Source organism: Muscardinus avellanarius (genome assembly GCF_963383645.1).
Source record: "Muscardinus avellanarius genome assembly, chromosome: 4".
In the NCBI taxonomy this organism is placed as follows: Eukaryota; Metazoa; Chordata; class Mammalia; order Rodentia; family Gliridae; genus Muscardinus; species Muscardinus avellanarius.
Window position 1 is genome coordinate 142,815,361 of NC_137789.1, and position 26,767 is coordinate 142,842,127.

A 26,767-nucleotide genomic window follows, 5' to 3' on the forward strand; every position below is an offset into this window, starting at 1 on the left:
GCATCAGATGTGAGGCCAGTCCCTGCAGCTTAGCGAGACTCTTAGCAACAGTGTGAGCTCCCGTTTCAAAATAAAAAATGGCTGAAGGTGGTGGTGCACATTTGTAATCCCAGCATTTGGGAGCAGAGACCGGAGGATCGTGGTTTGAGGGCAGCCTCAGCTACTTAGCGAGGCCCTTTGCAACTCAGTAAGACCCTGTTTCAAAAAATAAAAAGGCTAAAAAAATAGGACTTGGGGTGTAGCTTGGAGGTACAATGCCCCCAGGTTCCAACACCAGTACCCCAATAAATAAATACACAATGAATAAATAAGTAAAAATGAAAAGTGTTTGGTGTATAATACAGAGGTAGAATGCCCCTGGGCTCAATCCCCAGTACCCCAAAAACAAGATAGCAGCTAGGCAGAATTTTACAGATAAAGAGAACACCTAGTCACCTCACCCGGTCTGGTCCGTGAATGGAGAGCCCTCGCCCAGCTCTGCCTCCCTCCTCAAGCACAGGGCTGAGGTCCTTGCTTTTCTCTGTTGGTTTACTACCTACATTCCTCTCGGATCATTTGAAAGTTAAACACACTTTTCTGCCCTAGAAATGAATATATAATCATCAGAGTCTAAAGTTGATAAAAACTTCTATTTTACAAGTTTTATTTCTAATACAAGGTTCTAGGAATACTCTAAAAATGTTTATTCTTCCCAACTTATTTTTTTATTGGTGTATGTTTTAATTTTATATTTTTAAAGATTGTGAAATGACTTGCTCTCCGCCGCTGACATTTATGTTGCTTTCCCATGCGTTTGTTACTTTCTTCCTCCCTGTTCCTTTCTGTTTCCAGTCTTCACGGGAGATGGGGGCCATCTCTTTCTGCCTGCAGTATAACCTTTAGAATTTCCCTCATGGATTATCGACTCTTTTAAAGGGTTCTGTATGTCTGAAGACTCCTGGATTTTACCTTCACTGTTGACTTAGTTTCCTCTGGTTGCTGTAACCAATTAGCACAAACGTGACAACTTAAAACAACACAAATGTATTTGGTCTTCAATGGTTCTAGAGACAGAAGCTCAAAATGAGTGCCATTGGGTTGAAATGAAGATGTCAGAGGGCTTTGTTACTTCCCCCTGTAGGTTCCAGAGGAGAATCCTGGCCTTTTCTAGCATTTAGAGCTGTGATCCCTCCTTCCCTGCCTTCCTGCCTTTCTTGTACTGGGGATCGAACCCAGAGGCCCAGAGGCATTCTACCTCTGAGCTATACCTACAGCCCCCGTTTTAAAATTTTTGTTCTGAAACAGGGTCTTGCTAAGTTGCTGAGGCTGGCCGTGAACCTGCAAAACTCTGGTCTCAGCTTCCCGCGTACTGGGATTACAAGAGTGTGCCACACCTGGATATTCCTTGACTCAAGGCCCCTTCCTCCATCCTCAGTACCAGCAGTCAGCTCAATATCTTCAGATTTCTCCCTCTGGCACATCACATTCTCCTTGGTGTCAAATCTCCCTCTTTGGCCCTCTTGAAATAATATTAGGGTTGCATTTAGGTCTCACATATTTAATCTGGATGAATTACCCATCTCAATGGTCTTTACTTAAGCATATATACAAAGTCTTTTTTTTTTATGCTACATAATGTAATATTCACAGGTTCCAGGGTCTATGACCTGGTTATCTTTAGAGGCCATTATTCATTTTCCCGCACCAGTGTATAGGTTAGTCATTCTTTTCTTTCAGCATATCTAAGATATTTGTCGTTTGCCTTCCATTTTTGATGTCGATCTTTTATTCTGTCGTTCCATTTAAAGTAATATATATTTTCCATAAGCTTTCCTCTCAGCTTTGACCACTATAGTCCCTGATAACTATGATGTGACCAAGTATGTTCTCCTTGTGTTTTCTCTGTCTGGGATTCTCTGTTATTTTTGATTCAATGGGTCTTCCAATAATTCTGGAAAAAAATCCCCAGGTATTATCTCTTTCAATATTACCTCAGCCCCTTTCCAATTTTTTTTATGTTGGACATTCTCACTGTTTTCTGCATGTGCTAAACCCACTCTTTTGTGTTTTCCATATTTTTACTCCCTTCCCCCTCTGTGGTAGTGAGGATTGAACCCAGAGACATTCCACTCCTGAGCTACACACCCAGCCCTTTTTATTTTTTGTTTTGAAAGAGAGTCTCATTCGGGTACTGAGAATTGAGCTGTGTTGCTGAGGTCATCCTGGACGATCCTCTTGTCTCAGCCTCCAAAGTAGTGGGATTATAGGTATGTGCACATGCCCAGCCATATTTTTACTTTTTGATGGCTGCCTTCAGGACAAGCGCATGTGCTCTAACCTCTAATTTGAATTATCTCATTTTAAATCTGAGGCAAGTGCTTCAGTTAAGATTGTTATTGTTAACTAAATGTTTCCTTTCTAAAAGTTCTGCTTAACTCTTTTCAAAATCTGTTGGGTCAAGTTTTTACAGTACTTTGCTCCCTGTGATATCTGCAAGCTAGTTGTTTACCTTTCCCCTTGGGTAGCGCACATAAACTTAGAGAGTCCTACGGAAGCCTGTCATCCAACCCTGTCTGCCTCTGTTGTTTATCTGGGTTCTCACCCACATCACCTTATTTCCTTAAATCCCAGACTATCCATTTCCTTCTATGCCTGAGTACTTTGCTAATTACTGGCCTTAAGAAATTTCCTGTGGGGATTCCCTGAGGCTTAGAGTAAGTGTACTCTCTCTTTCTGGCTGCTTTTTCTAGAGTCACTGCAAAACATATTCACTGTCCACCTGTGCTAAATGAGGTCCCTTAGGGAGCGAATCCGAGGGGCAGGCCTGTGGCCACATCAGCTCAGGGCTACCTGCCTCCTCTTCCCTTTTCTTCTCCTCCCCTGTTCAGGTTTCTCCCCAGCATCTTGGGGTTGGAGAGGGACAGGAAGTCACAGATTAGTTCTGGTTCATTCTATTCTTGAAGGTGTGGCTCTTTGGGCCCAGCTTACTGCAGGTAAAGGCTCCATGTAAGAGTATTCATGTTGGGTGGGACCTGGGTCTTGCCTTTTTGTATCCTCACCCCTCCAGTGTCTCCATGAAGGCCACAGCTATGGCTCAGCCAATATTATCATGGCTATGTTCTAAAACAACTGACCATACAATTTAGAGGAAGGGAGATTTATTTGCTCACAGTTTTTGGAGATTTCAGGTTCAGTCCATGCACGTCCAGGGACTGTGGATCTCAGGGCATGGAAGCCAGAAATAGAGAGGGAAAGAGTAAGGGCTCTGCTTTCACATCATGGAGGACAGAAGCCAGAAAACAAGCAAGGAAATTCAAAGACAAAGGCACAATCCCTAAGGCCGCCCCCCCTCCAGGACCCACCTTCTCCAGCCAAACCCCACTTGTCTAGGTTACCATTCAGTAAACCCATTACAATGGATTTACCCACTGATGAGATTACAACCCTTATAAGTTTTAATTTTGCACCCCAAATTCGAAGGGATGTGAAGACATGAGTTCTTCAGTGACATTCTGTATGTAACCACAAGACTCCTCCAGTCTCTGAGTCCACACTTTTCCCCAAAACCAACCTGGGAGGGTTGTGCTCTTTTCAACTCTCCAGTGCTTTTACAGTGATGTATCCACAGGTGTTTTCAGCTGTGTTCATCAGAGGGGTGATCCAAAAAACCCAATCTACGTAACCCGCCCTTATGGGAAAGGGTTATTACATGTTATGGTAAAAATTATGCCAACATATTTAATAGCTGTATTTGTCCTTAGGAAATTCAGAAACTCCAAGAGCAGAAAGATCAAGGGAACAGGGCCACAAGTTTTTGTGTCAAGAGACTGGTAGCCATATGGGAGACTGATCTGGTGTAGACCTTTGGGAAAAATATGTGAGACTTTTGTCAGTTTGCCATCAACATTCTGCAATTAAAAGTCCACCTGGCTGGATGCCATCAGTTCTCCTCCCAAGGGGTAACTGTAATTGGTTGACCAATAGGTTTCATCTTTGCCTTGAAAAAATAGCCACCAAAGGAAACTCACTCTTTGCAGGCTCCCCAGCTCCCCAGCCTGGTCTTGAGCTGCCCTGTGGCTGAGGTCCAGTCTCTTCAAGGGTGGCTCTGAGGGCAGCTGGCTTTGACTCAGGCTGTAAAACAGTGTTTGTCTGCAGCTTCTTCCCCAGGCCTGGATCCTTAACATGCCGGCGTGTGTCTGTGACAGTGAAGGCAGATTCCTGACTCTGGCCGTGGCCGGGCGTATGTCAGTGGATAAGTTCGGGCCTCTCGGGTTTGGGCGTCCAGTCTTTGGCCTCCCCACAGAGTCACGTTTTGACCAGTTGGTGTTGGATCAAGATTTTAAAGCTTTAAGTCCCAAATGTCAAGAATTAATTTCTGATCATGTGGTCCTCACCATCCCAAATTTGGATGGAAATCTCCAAAGTTATCATCAACGTGAGCTAGAACGGGTTCATCATTTGTCTATTCAGAAAATATTTAAGAGACTCGTGTTGGAAGCACCATGCTGGCACTTTCTGTGGAGTCCTTGTCCTCCAAGTATTTTCTTTCTTGTCCTATGCAGGGAACCCAAAGCTGGTCACCTCAGGGGGAGCTGCCGAGGACAGCTATGGCAGAGAATTGACTGTGACTCGTCATCTTGTTCTTTTGCTCGTGGGGCTTCATGTGGCTGGTCTGGCTGCCTGCTGCCGCTTCCCCTTCTATGTGTCTCCCTCCTGTGTCTGGGCTCCTGGCAGCGAGTGTGACCTTTTCACCCAGGACTCGGGACTCTCATTTGGTCCAGAAATGGAAGTGGCTGATTGCTCTGTTGAAGACTCAGCAAAAGGTGAAGTGGGGAAAGCCTGGCAGTGGGAACCAATCTTGCTGCCTGTCACCAGATTCTGGGCAACCTTATGGTTAATTCATGAGTTACACATCAGCGCCGACTCAATTTCCTGGACATTGTTTCAGACGGAGATTGGAATTGGAGTTAATAAAACTTTAGGGTGGGAAATGTGCCTCCTTGCCAATTTCCCTCAAGTCTTCCTGCTCTGCAGTGCTGCCGCGCAAGGGAGGCCGGTGCATTCACTGATACGAGCTGCTCAAGGGTCAGCGAGCAATCTCTGTGCTCATTTTAAGGGGAAAGTGGCTCTCTTCCTCAGCAAGAATTAGAAGGTAGATTGACAGACTCTTCAAAGCTGGGTAATGATGCCCCTCTCTTTTTCGGCAAGTTCTAGGGTTGTCTGTGTGATGAGGATTCCTTCCTACTTTGCTTCAGAGCACAGATTCCACCTGCTTTTATTTTGCTATTTATTTATTTATTTATTTATTTATTTATTTATTTATTTATTTGGTGGTACTCGGGTTTCTGGAAACTCTTCTACCTCCAGGATACACTCCCAGACACCTATTTTTTATATTTTTATTTGGAAACAGGGTCTCTTAAGCCAGTGAGGCTGGCTTTGAAACTGCGCGATCCTCCTGTCTCCTCCCCCCAAGCGCGGGGATTACAAGCGTGCACCACCACACCCGGATCTTTCTATTCATTTATTATTCTCCTCCCATCCATGTGCTCTTTTTCCAAGCCCTATTTCTCTGATATTTTGATCCCAAACAAAGGTGACTTCTATACTCGGCTTGTTATGAAAGAACAGTAAAAGCTGGCGTGTGGTGTGTTTTCTAGCTTCTGTGTCCTTATACGCGGGTGTTTGGCCATGGGGATCATATTTTGCTGAATGTCATACCCTTGCCATTCATGTTTTAATTGGAGTAAATAGTGCAACCAAGTTGTGGCCAAGTTGTTGCTCCACCTCCTCCTCCTACTCCAGGGGATAATCAGAAAGCACTCTTAAATATGTTCACAGTATTGGAATACCAAGACACAGTACTGCCTTAACTTGGGCTCCACCACATCCCATTGCTTGGTTTTGTATACACACCTGGGAGAAAATGTTTACCTTGTTGGAGAACATGTCCTACCCTGTTAGAGGGTACCTTGATCTTTTATGCAGTGGCAGAGAAGGAAGACAGTACTAAGTGCAAGGTACCATGCCATTGACTGATGGATGGCGGGGTGGAAGGCAACTGGGGTTCTCAGAGCAGAATCAGACAGAGTTGTTTCTTTCACCCCTGCTACTCCCTCAGCAGACCCCACCCCCAGCACTCAGGGTTACCAGATGCTTTGGAAGGGGCCTGAGCCTAGATGCCATCTTGGTTCATGGGAAGAGAAGCTGCAGCCCTGAAGCAGGCGGCTGGTGTCCACTAGCCCCAGAGTGATGGAGTAGACCCCACCATGAACCATTTGTTGAACATATTGACCCAGCCCATCCTGATGCTTGTTTCTGCACATGCGTATGGAGGAAATGCACGTGCCAGGCAGTGTGTGAGGAAGTGGACGTAGAGCAGTAGAAACAACAGGCTTGTGAAGTTTATACTGCTCTCGTGAAGTTTCTACTCCAGAGATGGACGGGAAATGAAGCATAGCACGCACGCACACAGACCCAGCAATAACGAGATAATTTCATAGTGATAAGGGAAGGGGACAGGGAGTGACCAAATATACTCTTAGGTCCCTAGGTGTGAGCTGGCCTCTTTGAGAGCCCCGCGGTGGAGGAGTCAGCCACCAGAAGCTCAGAAGCAGTCCTGTCGGGTAGAACTCTCCCAGTCCTGGAAATACTCCACGCCGTGCTGTCTAGTATAGTGGCTGCTAAGTCGCGTGTGGCTGGTGAGCACTTGAAATGTGGTTAGCCCAATGCAGGAACTGAGTTTTAAATTTTATTTAATACTAATCATTTCAATGTAAATTGCTACCTGTACTCTATAACTATCCTGCAGGACAGCGGCGCTCAGGTAGAATAGCTGTGCAAAGGTCCTGAGGATATGGTCACCCTCAGGCCCAATGTCAGTCTTTTTCTTTTTAATTATTTTGTGTACTATGGATTGAATGGCATTCTACTTTTAAGATAAATCCATTTTATTTTTTGTTTTGATACGGGGTCTCGCTAGGTCACTGAGAGTCTTGCTGTATTGCTGAGTCTGTCCCAGAACCCACGATTCTCCCATCCCAGCCTCCCAGGTACTGGAATTATACGCATGTACCACCATGCTCAGCTTATATTAAATCGTTAAAGAAAGCAAATCTGCAAACTGTACCGATGCTTCCTGCTTCTGTTTTGAGGGCCCCAGGAGAAGCTACAGAGGAATAAGACTTAGCCAGATAGGAATTGAAACCCCTGTTCAACAAAGAACTGATTTCCTTTCCTGGGAGGGGCTCATGCTTACGCTATCCGACTCACTGCTCTCGCCTGGCCCCTCTGCTCTGGGGCCTTTGTGCAGGACGCAGCCTTTGCAGAGGTCAAGCTTGTTCACTCTGAGAATGACTCCTAGGAGCTGCGCTTTACTTGCATTTTCTTGCACTGAGGCTAGGCCCTCTAGCCCTGCGCTTTCAGCTTCTGCCTCCCATCCATCCCAGGGTCCCAACACCTCATCTTTTCGGGCTTAACTTTTCTTTTTATCCTCACTGCTAAAAGGTGGCATAGTTAGTTCTGGCTTTAAAGAGAAACCGGTATTTAAAGATAGATTCACCTTGAGTCACTACTTTGTGTTGAAAGGGTTAAAAAAGAAAAGGAGAAGAGAGGAGGGAAAAGGAAAGGCCCCAGGGGTCTTTCTCTGGGTTTCTGCACAAGCCTCAGATGGTTGAGATCTGCAGGCCTTGGAAGCTTCTGAGCCTCTTGGCTAACGAGTGGGCCATTCCAGGCAGCCACTGGCTTATCCCAGCGGTGGGGGGAGAGGGAGGGCCATGGCGGGGACCGGCTCTGCCCATCCAGGCTGGGCGGAGATGCGGCTCCAGCAAGATCCCCAGGAGAAAACAGAGACGAGGTAGCCAGTCCTGGCTCTGTGTACTGAGGATTAGAGGAAGCCGCACTACAGAGCCTCTGATCCTGGACTGGCATGGAGTCCCATTGGCTACTGCGTCCTTTGTACTTGCAGACACAGAAGAAAAAAATACCTAGTACTGCCCTGAAAGTTACATAAGAGGGTGCAAAGGGAATCCAAAAGTTAAACTGTGGGTGACAGAGCCAAGCCCGCCTCCGTGGGTTGAGGGGGTGCCCCGCCATTTCCCCCTGGTCCTGGGGGACCGTCTGCAGGACAGCGGGCCTGGGGAGGGGAGAGGAGGGGAGGGCAGAGGCCTCCACCTTAGCCTGAGGCACAGCCAGGAAGCTGTCTCAGTGCCCACGGTGCCATGAACTTGGTCCCGCAGGCAGAGTTGTCTTAGGTCATAAAACAAGCCACTGTGATCTCCGAACAAGATGCTGGCATCTTCTACCTCCTTTTACCAAGAGCCCTCCTAAAACACAAATGTGAAAACCCATCTAAATCACGCACTTGGCCTTCCTGAGAAGCCAGTGTGGCAAGGCAGGGCCCCACAAGGAGCTCACACATGACTGCACTGTGAGGCTCCATGCGGGAGGGCGCTCACATCTGCGTGTGCTCACACCTGTGTTTATGCACACAGGTCCCCAGTAGAGAAATCCCTGCTGCAGGAGAGAGGCTGTGTAGATGTCTTAATTTGCCGGTCTCATTTGAAGGCCCCATAAACTCAATGGGATGGGGGCAGTATTAGCCCAGGTGAATTATTTTGTCTTCTAAAAAGTTATGTTTTAGGCCAGGTGTGGTGGCTCATGCTTGTAATCCCAGCATTTGGGAGGCAGAGACCGGAGGATCGCGGTTCGCGGACAGCCTCAGCTATTTAGCGAGACTCTTCACAATTCAGTGAGATCCTGTTTCAAAAATTAAAAAAAAAAAAAAGACTAAAATATAGGGCTGGGGATGGAGCTCGGAGGTAGAATGCTCCTGGGTTCTATCTCCAGTACCATAAATAAATAAATAAATAAATAAATAAATAGTTATGTTTTAATTGAAAAATAGACATGCTTATTAGAGAAAAATGGAAAATTTATAAAAGCAGTAAAGGAGAAAGGAATTACAATTTTACCATCTAAATGTGGCTGTCCATGTCAACCTTTGATATATTCTCTGACAGTATTTCTTTCTACTTCTTTTGCCTCTTATGTGGCTATAAATATATATGTTATATAATTTTATATATACATCGATATAACTTTATATATACATATACAACATACACATATATATATATATAATTTTGTGCATTCTTTTAACAAGAAATAGTAAGAGGATAGTAAATATCACTTTTGGGTTTTTGGTCTTTTTTTTTGTACTAGTGATGGAATACAGGGGCATTCTTCAAGCTGTACCATCAAGCCATTTTAATTTTGTATTTTGAAACAGGGTCTCACTAAATACCTGAGGGCCTTGCCACATTGCTGAGGCTGGCTTCAAACCTGTAATCTTCTGTCTCAGCCTCCCAAGTACCAGGATTATAGATGTGTGCCACTACTATTCCATCTTGAAAACATCACTTTTATTTTTTTGCAGTCCTGAGGATTGAACCCAGGGGCATTCTACCTCTGATCTACACTTCCAGCCCCATTTTTATGTTTTTTTTTTTTTTTTTAAACAGGGTCTCACTAAATTGAGGAGGGCCTCACGAGGTTGCTGAGGCTGGCTGAGAACCTTCAGTCCTCCTGTCTCAGATCCCAAGTACTGGGATTACAAGTGTGCGCCACCACACCCGGCTAAACCTCACTTTTTCATGCCTACATGATATGTCCTTAAGCACTTGTGGGTTTGGCACTTGCACATCTTAAGCGAAACAACAAGGACTCAGGAACTGGCTGGAGATCACACAGTGGATGGGGGATGGAGCCAGACCCACCCATATCCCACATCTCCCAGGTGAACATCCATCATACTCCCCGGCCCTCAACCCTGTCCTTGCCTCTGCCCACACACCTGAGCTGTGCACCCCTGCCAGTTGAGTCCTTCATTTCAGTGGTACACTTCATGCCCTCTTCCCTTCCATTGAGGGCCATTACACCATCCACTGCAGGATTTGGCCCCAGAGGTAAAGGCCAAACCATCCCCTTCCGTGTGGCAGCTGAAGGACCTACAGCCTCCGAACAGATAGCAGTTTTCACTTGGGCCAGATGTGACTCCTGCTTCTCCCAGTCCAAGTCCCACCTCTTGCCTCCTTAGCGCCATAGAAGGAGTCAGGACAGGCCTGAGCACGCAGTGCACAGCCTCGGGCCCGGGTACCCTCTCAGTTGCTGCAGTCAGGGGCAGGGAATATGTGATCCCTTCAACCTGGCAGTGTTCTTCCTCCCATTCAGGACCAGCTGCAGGTGCATGCAGTCCCACAGGGCTCCACACTTAGAAGACTCCTGTGCTTCGTTGGTTTAATGCTCTGTTGTAGCCATCTTGAAATCGTTAAGTTTTGAACAAGCGTTCTGCATTTGTTTTTTTTTGTTTGTTTTTTTTGTTTGTTTTTTTTTTTTTTTGCACTCAACCTTGTGTAGCTGGGCCTGCTCTCAGTGGATTTTGAATACACGTTACCTGCAGCTTTTATTTCCTTTTACTCTAAGCATATTACTTTATATTTATGACTCATATTGCACACTGGGAGGTGTTTTTTTTTTTTTGTGGTGGTACTGGAGTTCCTGGAAGCCCTTCTACCTCCGGGCTACACTCCCAGACCTAATATATATATATTTTGAAACAGGGTCTCTTACACCAGCGTGGCTGGCTTTGAACCTGCGCGATCCTCCTGTCTCCGCCTCCCAAGCGTGGGGATTACAAGAGTGCGCCACCACGCCCGGCCCTGGGAGGTGTTTTAGTGGAAAGACAAAGTTTTTGGAACCAAACAGACCTAGTTTCAAATGACCACATTCTAGCTCTGGCTCTTGGGTAGGAGCTCTGTCATTTGGGACGTCAGTGTTCTCATCTATAAAGTGAAAATAGTGCTCTTAGTTTCCAAGACTCGTGAAGATCAAGAGATGTGTGAAGCCGGTAGCATCGTGCCCATCCGCTCCCACTGAGACCTTTTGTTCCTCCCTCTCTCCTTGCTTGGTTCAGTCTCTGGGCGAGAGGAAGGACCATACAGTTAGAAGGGCTCATTCCACATACTGACTTTTCTCCTGGGACTCGCACTCCCAGCCACATATCAGGGCACCTTTTATTTTAATAATTGAGATTGTGTTCAGTGTATCTCATTATGGAGTTCTCAGTAGCAGATACCCCGCTGTCTGCCTGCACCAGGTCTGGGCCGTGTTGGAAATATCCCTTCTACCATAATCCTGGAGGTTGGCATGGTCCTCATGCCCCTGTCCTGTGGCTAGCTGTGGCTGGCTGGCCCAAGGGCCTTTATTCTTAATTACTCCACACTACTGCTGCTCCCATGAGGGCAGGTGGGAGCAGAGCTTTCCATTCCAGTGGAGGGAAGTGTGAGGTAGAGGGCTTTTCAGTTGACTCTTATCCTAAGAAAGTCCTGGGCACAAAGAACAAGCCCAAGATGTGAAGGACAAAGTGTCCCATCACCGATTGGAGCTGAGCCTTGTGCCTTGGGGAACCCTAGGAGCTCAGGGAGGGACGCTAGACCTGGGTTGAAATGTGCCTGTGGGCGGGTTGGCTGGTCCCCATAGGTCAGGATCTGGGACTGGCGCCTTAGGTGTCTGGGACTGAGTCAGCGGTCCAGAGCCAAGTGAGCCTGGGGTGGCCTGTGAGCCGGGGCTGAATTAGGCAGAGGAGTCTGGGGGTTCTCCTGGGAGCTCGCGGGAGTGGGTGGGGTGCATCAGGGTCCCTGGGGTGGGGCAGCTGGAAACAGGCTGTTCAGACAGACCTGACCGGCTTTCACACTGGCTTTTCAGTGGACTGCAGAAATGCCGCAGTGAGACCAAGCTCAGCCCAGCAGGAGGGAGGCTTCCTGATAGCAGTGGGCCTGGTGTCTGCGTGCGAGACGGTCTTCTCCCCCATCCCCTCGGAGGGTCTGAGACTAGGAGAATCTACAACACTTCACTAGATTGTCCAAAGCTCTCCAAGAGGTTTTACCTTTTAAAAAACATACTTGGGACTGCTTTGCAGGTATGGTGTTCTGAGTTTGATCCCTGGTGCCAAAAAGCCAAAAAGCTAAAAGAAGAAGAAGGAGAGGAGGAGGAGGAAGAAGAAGAAGAAAAGAAGAAGAAGAAGAAGAAGAAGAAGAAGAAGAAGAAGAAGAAGAGGAGGAGGAGGAGGAGGAGGAGGAGGAGGAGGAGGAGGAGGAGGGGGGGGGAGGAGAGGAGGGAAAGAAAGAAAGAAAGAAAGAAAGAAAGAAAGAAAGAAAGAAAGAAAGAAAGAAAACATACATACTCGGTTCAGTGGAGTCCTTTGGGGAGGGGATTAAAATGAGTGCCCAGGTGGGACAAATGGAGAGGACAGTTGCTTTGTACACCCTGGCAACAGGGTACCCGTGACAGCAGATTTTGCTTTAAAGAGTCACATGAAGGTTTAATTTGGTTTGATATTCGAAGAATGAGACTTGGAAAGAAAAGTTTTAAAAGATTGGTCGTTGATGGGATGGCAAATGAGCAAATGAGTAGGTTTGTAAGTCATTAAACCATTAAAAAGTCAAATCCATCATTCATCCTCAGTAACTTTTTCATAGGGAGGAGCTTCTTGGCTTCTACCTCCTTCCTTGCTCCTTTCTTCTCTCATCTCTCTCCTCTCCCCTCCCCTCCCCTCCCCTCCCCTCTTTTCTCTTTTCTTCTCCTCCTCTTCTTCTTCTTCTTCTTCTTCTTCTTCTTCTTCTTCTTCTTCTTCTTCTTCTTCTTCTTCTTCCTTCTCTCTCTCTCTCTCTCTCTCTCTCTCTCTCTCTCTCTCTCTCTCGTTATATTTTTCACAAGACTGAAAGCTCTAGACTCAGAGCACAGTGTCTCCACTGTGGCACTACTGATATTTCAGACAGCTCTAGTCTCTGCCCAGTAGATGTCAGTTTCAACTCCCCCCCACCAAGTTCTGACGGATTGTCTCCAGTGTCCCCAAGGGGGCAACATCAGCTTAGTGCAAAGGAGAATTCATTTTTCCTACTGACAGGTATTGAGTTACCACTGGCAGGTGAAGTGATAGGTCCTTTGACTACATATCCTGTTCCATAAAACTAAGCAAAAGCAGGAGGCTTGCTGGCTCAAATCAAAGTTCTTCTGGGTACCTCGGGAACCGAATTGCCACCTGTGAGATCCAGAGGAACACACAAGCATGCAAACTAAAAATAAACCACCGCCACCCACAACAACAACAGATCTGGAAGTAAAGCAGGCCAGGAGGCTTCGGAATTTTCTTAAAAGTGGCCGGCACGATTAGCGCAAGACTCCCTTGTGCCGAATAGGTCTCGGGAGACCTCTCTGCGAGAGCTGGCCTGGGTGTTGATATGTGAAGAGGCTGAGAACATGTGGCATAAACATCAACTGATATTGTTTGCCATTTACACTCCGCATGTGTAATGCGGCAGGAATGGCTCCGGGCGGCATGTGACTCCCAGACCAGGACGCAGGGGCTGCCACCGCGCTTCCTCGGTCCTTCGCTGCCTTGCCTGCGTCCCCCCTCCTCTGAGAGCCCAAGTGGAGGCTCGTCACGATCGGCATGCAGAAAGCTGGTAGAATGTTGTTGGAATTTTCTGGGGAGGCGCGCGCGACACCCAAAATGACTCCGGTTTTGGCGGCCCCAGGTCTGTGCTTTGTGCCAGGTGCCCGGGTCTGTTTCAGAAAGGTAAGGTTGCCTGACGTCGCCCTGCCTCTGCCCAGCCCGAGGGGGTAATCAGGGGCTTCTTTTCACTTTAGTCCAGGCGGCACCTCTGACCATGTTGTTGGCGCTAAGCGCTTGTGCATGAGTATGCGATTTTCTGTATCTCCACCCCCTTCTGCTTAAAAGAATTTTAATAAATGATTCCCAATGGCAGTTTAACATGTGACCTACAACGGTACCTCATGACCCCGGCGAAATCAGCGATCCCAATGTAAGTCCAGATGCTCTTTTTACGCCGCTTACTAAACTCTTTTTTATAAAAAAAAAAAAAGTCGCGGCTCCTGGAAAACAGATTGCCTTATTTATCACCAGATCAGATTGGAGGGGCTGGAAGGGGACACCTCCGGAATCCGGAAACCTTATGAGCGAGGGGGTCTCTTAAGGTTGAGGTGTCTTACATTAATCGCTGGAATTTGTCGCTGAGGGAAAATGAATGTCAAGGCATTTGAAATGTCTTCTAATCTGTTGAGCGCAGACTCAGACTCGGTCTGAAGTGGGAGGGGAGCACTGTGGTTAGAATCTACGAGCAGGGGGTATTTTGCCAAGAGCCAATGCTTGCCGATTCTAGGCACCTCTGAAGTCACCCGTAATGAGAATTTCAGCAACTCTTAGGTGTCTTGAAGGAAAATTAAAAATTTCAAGTAAGAGTACCTTAAGAGCCTCCACGCGAAGAAGCAAGCATATAAAGTAGCAAGGTTTGAGGACATATTTGGACACAGGTTTGAGCACAACCAAACATGACTCACCTCGTTTTTTTATCTGATGCAATTGAAAGCGTCAGCGCACGAGGTAGAGAAGTACTGGTTTTCTGCTCGCAAGTGTGTAGAGGCAAGCGTGCACTCATAAAATGGTGGGTACGATGTATCTTGTATCTCAGGAGTTCCTTTTTAGCTTTAGCTGTCCATTGTGTAGTTTTGCTATTGGTTTTCGCCTTCTACGTGTTAGAATGTTTTCTCCTCTTCTCTTTCTTTCTTTCTCCCCACCCCCCCACCCCCCGGACATATTTGCAGAGATGTCAGAAGACTGAAGGGGAGTGTTGGTATTTTCACACACTCGCCCCTCCCCCCCACGCATCCGCTAACAGCTGCCCTGTATGATTTTGTGGAATTTGATATTTTGAACAAAATGACTTCCTTACTTTCCATAGTAATATAATAATCAATTTTACCATAGAGGACTGTGTTCATGTCAAGCCTTGGCTGCTCCTAATTAGCAATGCATGGGGTGGCGGGCAAAACACTGGAGAACAGTTTCAAGTGAAAAAAACCAGCCTGTGCGTTTGAACTACCCGGGCCTCCGCCGAGGCAGCTCTCAATCCTGCTTGGATCCTAAACGCAGGTTTAGTTCGTGGCGTTCTGAGAAATTATGGAAAAGGGTGCGTGCGCGGGTAACCGAGATGGGCCTGCCCCTGCAACCGTTAGTGCTTCGCCTTTTTTCTTAGCTTTGCAGTAACTTTCAGGGGGCCATGGCTTTGTAAGATAGAGGCGAAAGCCACGAGAGACTTTCGCGTGATATTCTCTGCCTTGGATGGCACCTGAATTTATTGGTTATGATCAGGAAGATACTTGTCTTACGGCAGTCGAAACTTCCATTCCCTGGGAAAGGGACACTATCTCGATAAGTCATTCTGTGATTTATCTATATAGTCCTAAGCTTAGTGTTCTCACGTATTCTAAGGGATTGAGCCCCGGACATTTCCCAACATGCAGAGAAACATATACCTTGTACTTCACGATGAAACAGAGTATTCTGCTAAGGTTTTCATCCCCATATGCCTAAAGACTAAACAAAGGTTTGTTCAGTGCCTCTAATTTTCTCGGCGCTGAGCTGGGCAGGCTCCTGAGAGTTGGAAGGATATTAGGATGTGGGCAATGTTCTTATAATTTAGAAGGCAAAAGCCCCCCCCCCCAGCGAACCTCACTTGGCTTTCTGTGGCAGAAACCGTATGTGTTCGCTGCAGGGGGGGGGTGTCTTCCCACACAAAAATTTATTGAATTTCATGAAAGATGCATCAATATGGCTAAGAAATATTGATCGATTGCCCATTCTATGACCCTCCGTGGACTTGTAAAAACTTGAGTGTTTATTCTTAAGGGTAATTTAAGACAAATGGTCATGCTGTTTGGAGTGAAGAAAGGCTCATGGGACCAGCCATAATGAAAAACAGATTAATTCTATTCCTTTATAGATTGGGGGTTCTCAGACTTTGTTTCATAAGAGTTCTCCTGGGAAGTTATTAAAAATCCCAGTGCCAGGGGTTGTATCAAAGTCTTTGATGGTGGGACCCTAGACTAAGTATTTTTTAAAACTCCGCAAGTGATTCAAAGTGCCACCAAACTTGGGATCTAGCGATACAGATGACGTCCTCAAGAACTTGTTTGCTTGTCAGCCTGGGCCTCCTGTGGCAGGAGTGGGAATAGATTTTTTTCATAATGCCGATGTTGCTCAGCGAAGGATCCTTTGGCTGCCTGGAGGCTAGCCCTCTGATCTCTGCATTATCGAGCTATGTGTGAATGGAGTGACCCTTCCTTCCTGGTTCAGCAAACCTGATGCTATCATGTTGCGCTGATCAGCCAATCAACTTAGTTACCTGAGGGTTTCTGAACCTTGAGTGTGTTTATTTGAGGACGTTGTTGAAGATGTTGGTTAAGTCTCGTAGAGGAGGGTGGTTATAAGATTAATGATACATGCCTCTTCAAATCAATTTTGCTATTTCTGAAACTCTGATGGAAAGAGAAGTCCCTCTTAGTGTACTGGGTGGCTAGTTGTTGGTTATTGAAAATACAGGTAGCCAGGCATAGTGGTGCACGCTTGTAACCCCAGCATTCTGGAGGCTGAGACTGGAGGACTTCTGTTTGCGGACAGCCTCAGCTATTTAGTGAGACCTTCTGCAACTTAGTGAGACACTGTTTCAAAGTAAAGAATAAAAAATAGGGCGGGGAGTGTAGCTCAGAGGCCGAATGCTGCTGGGCTCCCATCCCCAGATCCTCGAAAAACAAAAACAAAAACAGGTATTAGACAGTTATGACGGCACCACTTGGGGGACTGAAAAAGGAGGATCAGAGGGTCAAGGCCAGCCTCGGGAACTTAGCAAGACCCTGTTTCAAAATAAAAAAAAAATTTAAAAAGCTGGATGTAGCTCAGAGGTAGGGTGTCTCTGGGTCAATCCCTAGCACCCTGTCCCCATACATAGGTGTTGATACAGTCCTGACAACACAGTCACATATCGGTGTAAAGTGTTTTAGAGACATTTGGGTTCAGCGGGTATCAAAGTGCTACATCTGTGTCACTTGGACTTATTAGAAATGTGAGTCCCAGGCCTCCCCCAGGCCTCCTGGGTCAGGAAATGGGCTCGGGTGGCGCTCAGCAGCTCTCCGGCGGCCTCCCAGGCCGGGGTGTCCATTGGCAGCCACGTAGCTCAGTTGCATGGAGTCTGAATGCTTCTCCCTGAAGTCACCCAACACTCACGGAGGGATAGGGGCTTGAAACTCAGATTGCTCATCCTAACATTTCCTTGTGCCATAAATAACTGCTTTAAGACGAGCGCTCAGGACCATCCCATATTACAAATGAGAAGACTCAGGTCTACAGGGTGAACCGACCTCAATAAAACGTGGAGTCGCAGCCGGGCGTGGTGGCGCACGCTTGTAATCCCCGCGCTTGGGAGGCTGAGACAGGAGGATCACACGGGTTCGAAGCCAGCCTCAGCTACTTAGTGAGGCTCTCAGCAACTTAGTGAGACCCTGTTTCCAAATAAAATATAAAAAAGGTCTGGGAGTATAGCCCGGAGGTAGAAAGCCTCTGGGTTTCACCCCCAGTACCACCACCAAAAAAAAAAAAAAAAAAAAAAAAAGTGTAGTCACTGATGCCAGCACCTGTATGGAAAAGCAGGTTTACTTACCAGGTTTACTTGTCCCCACGATTAGCCTCTTCTGCCTCTTCTGTTTCATAGAAGACTCCTGTGTTTCATATAGACTCCTACCTAGTATTTGGCTTAATCATATCAGTTAAAATCTCCAGGTTAATAGAGATAAGCAACTCTAAGGAAAGACTACCTAGTCTGATTGAGAATTATAATTATTTGAAATTAAAATTTTAGCTGGGCATGGTGACACATGCTTGTAATCCCAGCATTTGGGAGGCTGAGACAGGAGGATCACGGTTTGCGAACAGCCTCAGCTACTTAATGAGGCCCTTTGTAACTCAGTGAGACCCTGTTTCAAAAGAATAAAAAATAGGGCTGGGGGTGTAGCTCGGAGGTAGAATGCCCCTGGGTTCCATCTCCAGTACTGCAAAATAAAATAAATAAATAAAATAACATTTTATTTTGATTTAAAATTGACTTGAATTTTATAACTGATCTTGTACATTTACTAGAAAAATCTCAGCAGCGTGTACTATCAAAAAGAAAATTCAGAGAATGTAGGGACTGTTCCTAGAGCATGTGTTTCTCCTCAGAATCATGTAGATTAGACACATCTTAGATCACACACTGCAATGGCATTTTCTTCAGATTTAGTTAAAAAGAAAAACGTGACAAGTCTGTTTGTTGAATATTTTAGAATTATATACTTGATGTGGTTGGTGATATTTACATAATTTTGACAATCCATATTCCCCGCAGAGCGTCATCTTTCAAAGCTTTGCAACACACACACACACGCACACACACACACACACACACACACACGCACACACACGGTCGGGAGTACAAATTGAGAATGTGACACACAGATAGTATCTACGTAGGAGCACGTGTGTGCACAGGGACAGAAATGTTTTTGGGTTCCATCTGTCAAATGATCGGGGCCAGTGGAGAAGTCAGACAAGCGATTAAGTAGCCAAATTTGAGAGTGCTGAGAGTGAAGTTGGGGCTGGCAGAGTGGCCCTTTGGGGCTCCACGCGAGGGGCGCTGGCTGGAGGAGGTGATGTGCGGGCCGCATTTTGAAGGATGGGCTCTCCAGGTGAAAACTAAGCAGGGAGAAAGGCCAGCACCCGCAAAGACATTAACAAAACGCACACAATGTTATGTGTACATTGTCTTCTACTGAAGCAGTGTTGGCTGATCCAACCCCTAAAATATTTCATTTGGATGTCTGAACATTAGCAATTTGGCTTCTTGGAAAATTTGTGTAGAAGTTTTAGTTTATTAGCTTTCATATTTATTTATTGCTGCTGGGAACGGAGCCCAGGGACATTCTCTCTGATCTACATCCCCAGCCCTTTTTGTTTTTATGATTTTGAAACAAGATCTCACTAAATTCCTGAGGCGGTCCTCAAACCTGCTATCCTCATGTCTCAGCCTCCCAGGTACTAGATTACAGCCATGTACCACGATGCCTTGCGAAAGCCTATAGCACCCGGTATTCCGAGGGATCGCCAACCCAAGTACTAACCGGGCCCAACCTGGCTTAGCTTTTGAGATAAGACAAGATCAGCGTGTTCAGAGCGGTATGGCCTTGAGCACACATTTCAGAATAAACGTCTCAAATAGGTATACATTTCAGAGAGCTCATTTTTTCCGTCTCAAAAGACTCAGATATTCCCCAGAAAAGCTGCTTATTTAAGAGTCCACCATTGTTTATGGTACTGAGAAAATGGAAAGAGCTCTCCTAACCCAGAGGTCTGGCCAGTGTCCTCAGTTTTAGCCTGCACAAAACCAGTAAGCCTCTGCCCAGTGCGGGTCTTCTGAAGAAGTGTGTCTTAGCCCAACTCTCACTCTGAATGGATTTGAGCTCATTTTATGCTGAAAACCATAGATCTGCGTGTAAATATCTTCAGAGAGGGGACATTTCACAATAAAGTACTTTGGTATTTCATTCACTGGATCTTCACGGATAGACTCACAAGTACTGCTGTGCTGAACAGCCTGCCCGAGACAACAAGAGTGGAGAAAGTTAAATTATTGCGTACTGGCTGGTCCACAGCACAAACATCTGAATGAGGCTACAGTATATAATTATGTCTTCTTTTTAATTTTTTATTATTTTTCTAATAGTGGGATTCACCGTCACATATTTGCACACACACATATCATAATTTGGTCAATTTCATTCCCCAGTGTTTCTGTTTTCCCTTCCCTCCTCCCTCTCCCCAGTCCCCTCCCTCTACTCTTTGGGTCTCCCTTCTATTTTCACGGGATATCCTCCTTTCTTTTCTTTTTACTTTCTAGCTCCTACCTATGAGAAAAAAAATATGACCCTTACTTTCTGAGTTTGGCTCCTTTTGCTTAACATAACGCTCTCCAGTTTCTACCATTTTCCTGCAAATGGGGTAACTTCATTCTTTTTTGGGGGTGGGTGGGTGGGCACTAGGTATTAAATCTAGGGCCATTCTACCTCCAAGCTACATCTCCAGCCTTTTTTATTTTTTGTTTTAAAACAGGGTCTTGCTAGGTTGCTGAGAGTCTCACTAAGTTGCTAAGGCTGGCCTCAAACCTGCGATCCTCCTGTCCAAGCCTCCCCAGTACTGGGATTCCAGGTGTCTATCACCATGCCTGACTAATTTCATTCTTCATGGCTGAATGAAACTCCATTATTTACAATAATTTCTTTAAAGGTATTACTAGAATCTTAAAATAGATTAATTTGTGAAGATAATAATAATTATTATCATGCTTTGCAGAGCATCTGCACCCCGTGTTTGATCTTTATGACAGTGCTGTTCAGCAGTGGGCAGGACAGACATTATTGTCTCCATTTGACAGATGAAAAAATTAAACCTTACGGTCATCAGATTTCAAAGGTCAAGGGACCTCAGAGAGCTGTTCATACGGCTTTCTCATTAAAAAAACCCTAACAACAACAACAACAACAACAACAACAACCACCACCACCTCCTTGAGGTCTGAGCTACTTCCCATGGGGAGTAAATCATGGGGGACTTCTGATTTTGCTTCCCAATTTTTTACTCTCCCAAACTGCATGGCAACAACATGGCGTGTTCTTAGAAAGTGTGGTGGAGGTGTGTGCATGTGGTTTGTTTTTTTTTTTAGGAGAAATTTTGTTGAAACCAGTCATACATGGTGCTTTATGAACACACACTTTTTCTCTATGTAGATAGAGAAGGAAAGATGGATTGATGGACACAAGCTGCACATGAATGTCTCTAGAAAGGTGAGCATGGAATTAGACTGCAGAGCGTCTCAGAGGAGACAGCTTAACTCTATGACGTAATACTTTTTGATTAAAAAAATCTGAGCTAACCAGGCATGGTAGGGGCACATACCTAGAACCCCAGTACTTGGGAGGCTGAGACAGAAGGATCCCAAGTTCATAGCCTCAGCTACTTAGGCCCTCTGCAACTTACTGAAGCCCTGTTTCAAAATAAAAAATAAAAAATAGGGCTGGGGGTATAGCTCAGAGGTAGAATACCTGGTACCACACACACACACACACACACAAAATAATAAATAAAAATAAGCCAGGCATGGTGGCGCATGCTTGTAATCCCCGCGCTTGGGAGGCGGAGACAGGAGGATCGCGCAGGTTCGAAGCCAGCCGCGCTGGCGTAAGAGACCCTGTTTCCAAATAAAAATATAAAAATGGGTCTGGGAGTGTAGCCCGAAGGTAGAAGGGCTTCCAGGAACCCCAGTACCACCAAAAAATAAAAATAAATAAAAATAAATAAAAAGGGCTTAGAGTGTAGCTCAGAGGCTGAATGTTCCTGGGTTCAATACTAAAAAAAAAAAAAAAAAAAAAAAAGCAGCGAAATTTTTGGTTTTGGGTGATGGCATCTTGTTTATAGTATTTGTTATACTTTTGCTAGCTTTCTGTTTGTAAAATTCACAACATACATGAATATTAAAAATAAATTCCCACCTCTAATACCATCATTTTATAAAATAGAGTATATTTTGAAGAAAGATAGCATGGAGAAAAGAAAAAGGGAAATGAAACCCGCGGGTGGCTCTTGGAGGCGTTTGTGTGGCTCCCTGTGTATTTGCTACGTCAGTTCCTTTGCACACGCCCAGGGAGTTACAAGAGTAACCCCAGCAGGCCCGGCAAGCCCCCTCCTGCTCTTGAATAAAACCCAAGCAGCATGCCGGGAATGGTGGCGCACACGTGTAATCCCAGCGTCTGGGAGGCTGAGACAGGAGGATCGCGGTTTGCGGACAGCTTCAGCTACCTAGCGAGGCCCTTTGCAACTCAGTGAGACCCTGTTTCAAAATAAGGAATAAAAAAAATAGGGCTGGGGGTGTAGCTCGGAGGTTGAATGCCCCTGGGTTCCACACCCAGTACCACACACACACACACATATAAATAAAATAAATAAATAAATAAATAAATAAATAAATAAATAATAAATAAAACACTAGCTGCCTCCAATCCCATGAATCTCACTCTGCTGATGAGCGTGTAGAGGGTACAAGGGGGGAAAAGGCTGGTGATTTGAACCAAACGCACATCCCAAGGAAGAAGGCCCAGAAAGGTGGTTTTGGACATTTCTTTTAGCAAATGTGTAAAGGGGAAAGCATATCACAACTCCAAGGCCCTTGGGCGAGCCCCTTCGCCGCTGCTGCTGGATGACCACAGGAGCTTCGTCTGGCCTTTCTGGGTTTTCAGATTTGACTTACCTCTGGAGATCAGGTAACTAATAAAGTGAAAACACGTCTTAACACACCAACTGGAAAACACGACCCAAAGGAGAGATGGCAGGATTATGGCCGCTGTTATGAATCATGCTCAGAGCTGTCACGGTGATATGAATCATCGTATGGTAATGTCATGGCACAGGCCCAAAACCGGGTTAGCAGCATTGACCCGGTAATCTCGGAATTAGTCACAGAGGCCTAGCCGCTGACGATCCGACAGCACCATTGTTACCAACAGAGAGGGTGCCATGGAGAAGCACGCCAGGCTCTCTCTCCCCTCGAAGGAGAAGACTTCCCTGGTGGACGTGGCAGGGACCTGTCCCACCTGGAGCCGCAGTGTCAGCCATGGAGCTGGGTGGTGGTCCTCGCCCTCTTCATCCAAGTGTGTGACTTGGGTTGACTCAGGTTGGCGCCGACTTCATCGGCTTTCCCAGGAAGAAAAGAGATGAATAAAATGATTTTCTTGATCATTGAACAAAATGATCTCCAAGGCTCCTGCTTGCTCCGAAACCTGCAATAATTAGCCAGAGTTTGCACTTCAGCCCCAGGCAATGGCGGCATCTCTTGGCATCAATTTAACCTGTCATTTAGGGACCACCCCCCATGCTTCATGTCCTCGCCTGGCTCCTCAGAGCTTTACAGTAGAATTGAGAATTTTCCCCTTTCTCATTACCACATAATAATCACACGTATTTTATTTATTTACTTATTTATTTATTGGTACTAGGAATGGAACCCAGGGGCATTCTACCCCTGACCTATACCCCCAGTGCTATTTTATTTCTTTTTATTTTGAAACAGGGTCTCACTAAGTTGCTGAGTCTGGCCTGGAAACTGCAGGCCTCCTATCAGCCTCCCATGTACTGGGATCACAGGTGTGCACCAGGGCAGCCCGGCTAATCATCGTGCATATTTATAGGGTACAGTGTGATATTTCAGCACATGTACACGATGTGTTCTGATCGAATAGGGATAATTAGCTTTCCCATTTCTTTATCATTTATTTACGTTTGGGGGCCTGCAAGCTCCTCTCTTCTACTTCTTGTTTAAATATGTAATAGATTATATTGTGAACTCTACTTACCCACTGTGCTGTAGAAAACATGGAAAGCTTTGGGAATTTGCACACCGTCCGTGAGCAGAGGCTGTGCCTGGCTTCCCTGTATCATTCCTGTTCTGGTGTATGCGCTGCCAAAGTGAGCACTAGCGTTGAGAAACTGGGATATATTCAGCTCCCAGGAGACAGAGAAGGCAGGACCCAGCAAAGACTCGACCCTGAGCGTTGCGCTTTGTTTGATTTGGCTGCATTATAAAGGTGTAGCCAAACCTGGAAAACATTTTCTTGCCTGGTCATGAATCCACTCACCTGGATTATATTTTATGTCTTAGCACAAAAGAAAAAAACGGCATATTCATTGCTCAGCCTGGAACGTGAACTGAGTTGAACTGGGAGTGGATTTAAATTCCAGAATTGGTCATCTTCGGAGCCTCTTGTGAATGTGTTTGGTCAGGGTGGTTTAGGCAGTGCCATATTTTAGGCTGAGGTTCTTGGCTTCTGCTTCTAGGGGGCCGAACATCATCCAGGGGAGAGCCTGTGGCTGAGTCCCCAGCCATCCACACCATAGGAGTTCAGCTGCGTCTTGGTCGCTGTTCCATGGCCCCCAAGTCCATTGTTAGCTTGTCTGGCTCGCCAAGCAGCTGTTATGACTCTCTGTTCCCTTTAAGCCCCACCATACTGCCTCCCCATCAATGGGGGCTGAGAGGCTATTTCTCTCATTCCCAGGAGCGCCTGTGTGGCCGGAGCTGGATCCCCATGCCTGTCAAAGGGTGTCTCCAGCACACACCTTACTTACTGGCCATGACCCCGGGGTGGGTTCCTGTGCATTGGCTGGAGGTGCATTGTTTCCTGAATCTTCAGGAAGCAGGTCTGTCTGGTTGGCAGGAGCTCATACCAGTTACTGTCCTGGTTCCCTGGCAGTGGCTTCTGAGCTCCCAGAGTGAGTCCACCCTGTGGAGGAGACTAGAGCCCGTGTGGGCCACAGAGAGGAAATGTGGGCGGGGAACGCAGATGGTTTAAGTAGGTTGGCCTGCTTTTAGCATCGTTCTTGTTTAACCAATAAGGGAAATGCATAGGTTCTTGTGCAGAAGAGTCAAGAATGGATCTGGGCAGCATCGTTCCCAGAGCCATCCAGCAGATGCCTGGGCTTCATGTGGAGATGCCAGCGTCTCCTGGGCAGGCTTCATCTGAGGCAGCTTCACCTTAAGTGGCGGCTTAGCAACTGGTTTAGCCACTAGGCATGACAGACTGTCTTTTTCCTCATAGCTCCAATGGAATTTCCAGGAATGTCCATGCTTGAGCTGATTACCATGGCCAGCGGGATGCGGCTTGTCTGGGTCTGAGACACATTGCATGGGGGTCACTATTCCCATTTTAGAGATGAGAAAACTATGAGCGCTGGAAATAACTAACTGGGCTCTCACCTGCCTCCAGTTCCACATACAGTAAGAGGCAGGTGAGAGCCCCGTTAGTTATCTGACCATAGCTCATCCCCCAACCACCTGTCATGAACCCCTGTGCACCCACACATCTGTGGCTAAGTTAATAAGCCCAGAGTATTGAAAAGGCATTATTCAGAGTCCAGAGACAGCCTGCCAGTTGCTATTCTCTGTCATTTGTCAATTTTCTCTGATGCTTCTGTGGTATGAACCCCTTCCTCTGGGCCCTGTTGCCTTTAGTGAACCTCAGTCAGAATGTGCTCAGGGCTGATCTGTACCCTTGCAGTCTCAGGAAAGCTGCTCTGTCTCCAACTTCACATCTGTACCTCCTGGCAGCTTTGTGAAGCTCACGATAGAGGTTCAATCCATGTGGGCTGAAGGGACAAACTTCTGAGTGTCCATTTGGTCTTCTGATGGAGTCTCTGTTTCAGAACAGAGGCCCCAGAGACCCTGCCTGTATCTGGGAGGCTCTCCCTCCCTTTTGCAACAGGATGAGTTACATAACAAAAAGCTAGCTGAATTTTCAGCATTCCAATTTGAACTGAATACACTTTGCCTTGCTCCTCATGGCCAAATACTATCACATCATTGCATCCTGTTTGAGATTTCATGTGAAGATTGAAAGAGCTTTGGGGTCAACCATGAGCACTGTGGAGCCGAGACAGCTGTTGTACCCTCCTGCTGAGAACCACAGGTTTCACACCCTCTCCACAAAACAAAATGAAACCACTGGAAACAGTTTTCATCTGCATTTCCCGAATCCCTCAGCATTATAGGGATAACTATTTCTCCTTCATGTTGCATTTTATCTTTAAGACTCATGAAAGAAATGCTGTTGTAATTTCAAAATAAGAAAGATTTCTAATCAGACAGAGAACCAGAGTTTTTAATCTAATTAAAGACTATGAATTATCTATAACAATTAATGGCTCAGAAATGAAACCTCAGCCCTGAGCTGAGCCCTCGGGGACCTGGCTGGGTTGGAACACCCATGGTGAGCTGAGTGTTTCTTCTGCGTGTGTGGATCTGCCATGGGGTGGTGCATGAGAAACATTCCCTCTCAGTGTCCAGTGTGCAGCTATATAACTAACTCTCTGCGTTACTCTTCCAACTCAGATCTCAGGTCAGCTTCATGACCACAGAGAATGCAGCTGGGTAGAGGAGAGATGCAGGGAATCCTACTCCACCCGCTGCCAGCATCAGGGGACAGCCCTGCTATCACAGCCTTCAGAGCCCAGGGGGGTTCTGAAAGGACCGGCATCTTTGGGTTTTCCCAGCACTTAGTAGGTGCCATACATACTGAGAATGGAAGGGCGAACCACAAACCAATACAGTGGACACAGTAACTCAGCGATGAGATAGATAGTCCCAAGGCTTTGTTAGGCCTTTTAGAGGCAAGGCTCTTGGGGCACTGGAAGCTGGCTGGCTGACCCAGGCTCTCATTAAGGTCTTGTCACCACCCTGCTAGGTAAGTTGGGACAACTTGCTTTTCCTCTGTGTTAATGAGGGGGTTGGATGCCATGATCCTTAAGAATCTGCAATTCTAAGCTTTCCCTAGTGGCTGCTGCTCCAGCTGAATAAAAGTTGACTTTCAAAGGAAGACCTCTGGGATTTCCCTGCTCATGTAGAATTGGCCCCTAAGGTTCCAGAGGGTCTCTGGATGCCCACTCAGGTGGCCTGTGCTCCCCAGGGCCCCTGGGAGATCAAGCCATACCAGCAAGACCCTGTGAGTGGCCACTCCCACCATGGCCCTCTACAGTGAAAGCCTCTTTTGCATCTAAGTGTTTTTGTTGTAGATTGTATTTGTTTCCTGTTGCTGCTGTAACAAATTTCCACACAGTGTCTTACAACAACATGCATTTATTTTCTCACAGTTCTAGAAGTCAGAAATCCAAAACCAGCGGTAGTGGGCTAACATCATGGTATCCCGAGGGCTGGTTGTTTCTGGAGGCTCCAGAGGAGACTGATTCCTCACATTTTCTAGGCTCACAGCCCCTTCTTAATCTTCACTACCAGCATCTTCCCTG

General features: G+C 46.3%; 1 protein-coding gene across 2 annotated transcripts in view; it reads left to right on the plus strand.

The window, feature by feature from the left end:
• Nucleotides 1-26,767, plus strand: part of RBM20 (RNA binding motif protein 20) — a gene marked incomplete at both ends in the record, with an annotated part of 211,767 nt that overhangs the window by 123,608 nt on the left and 61,392 nt on the right. The gene's annotated exons all lie outside the window — the stretch shown is intronic.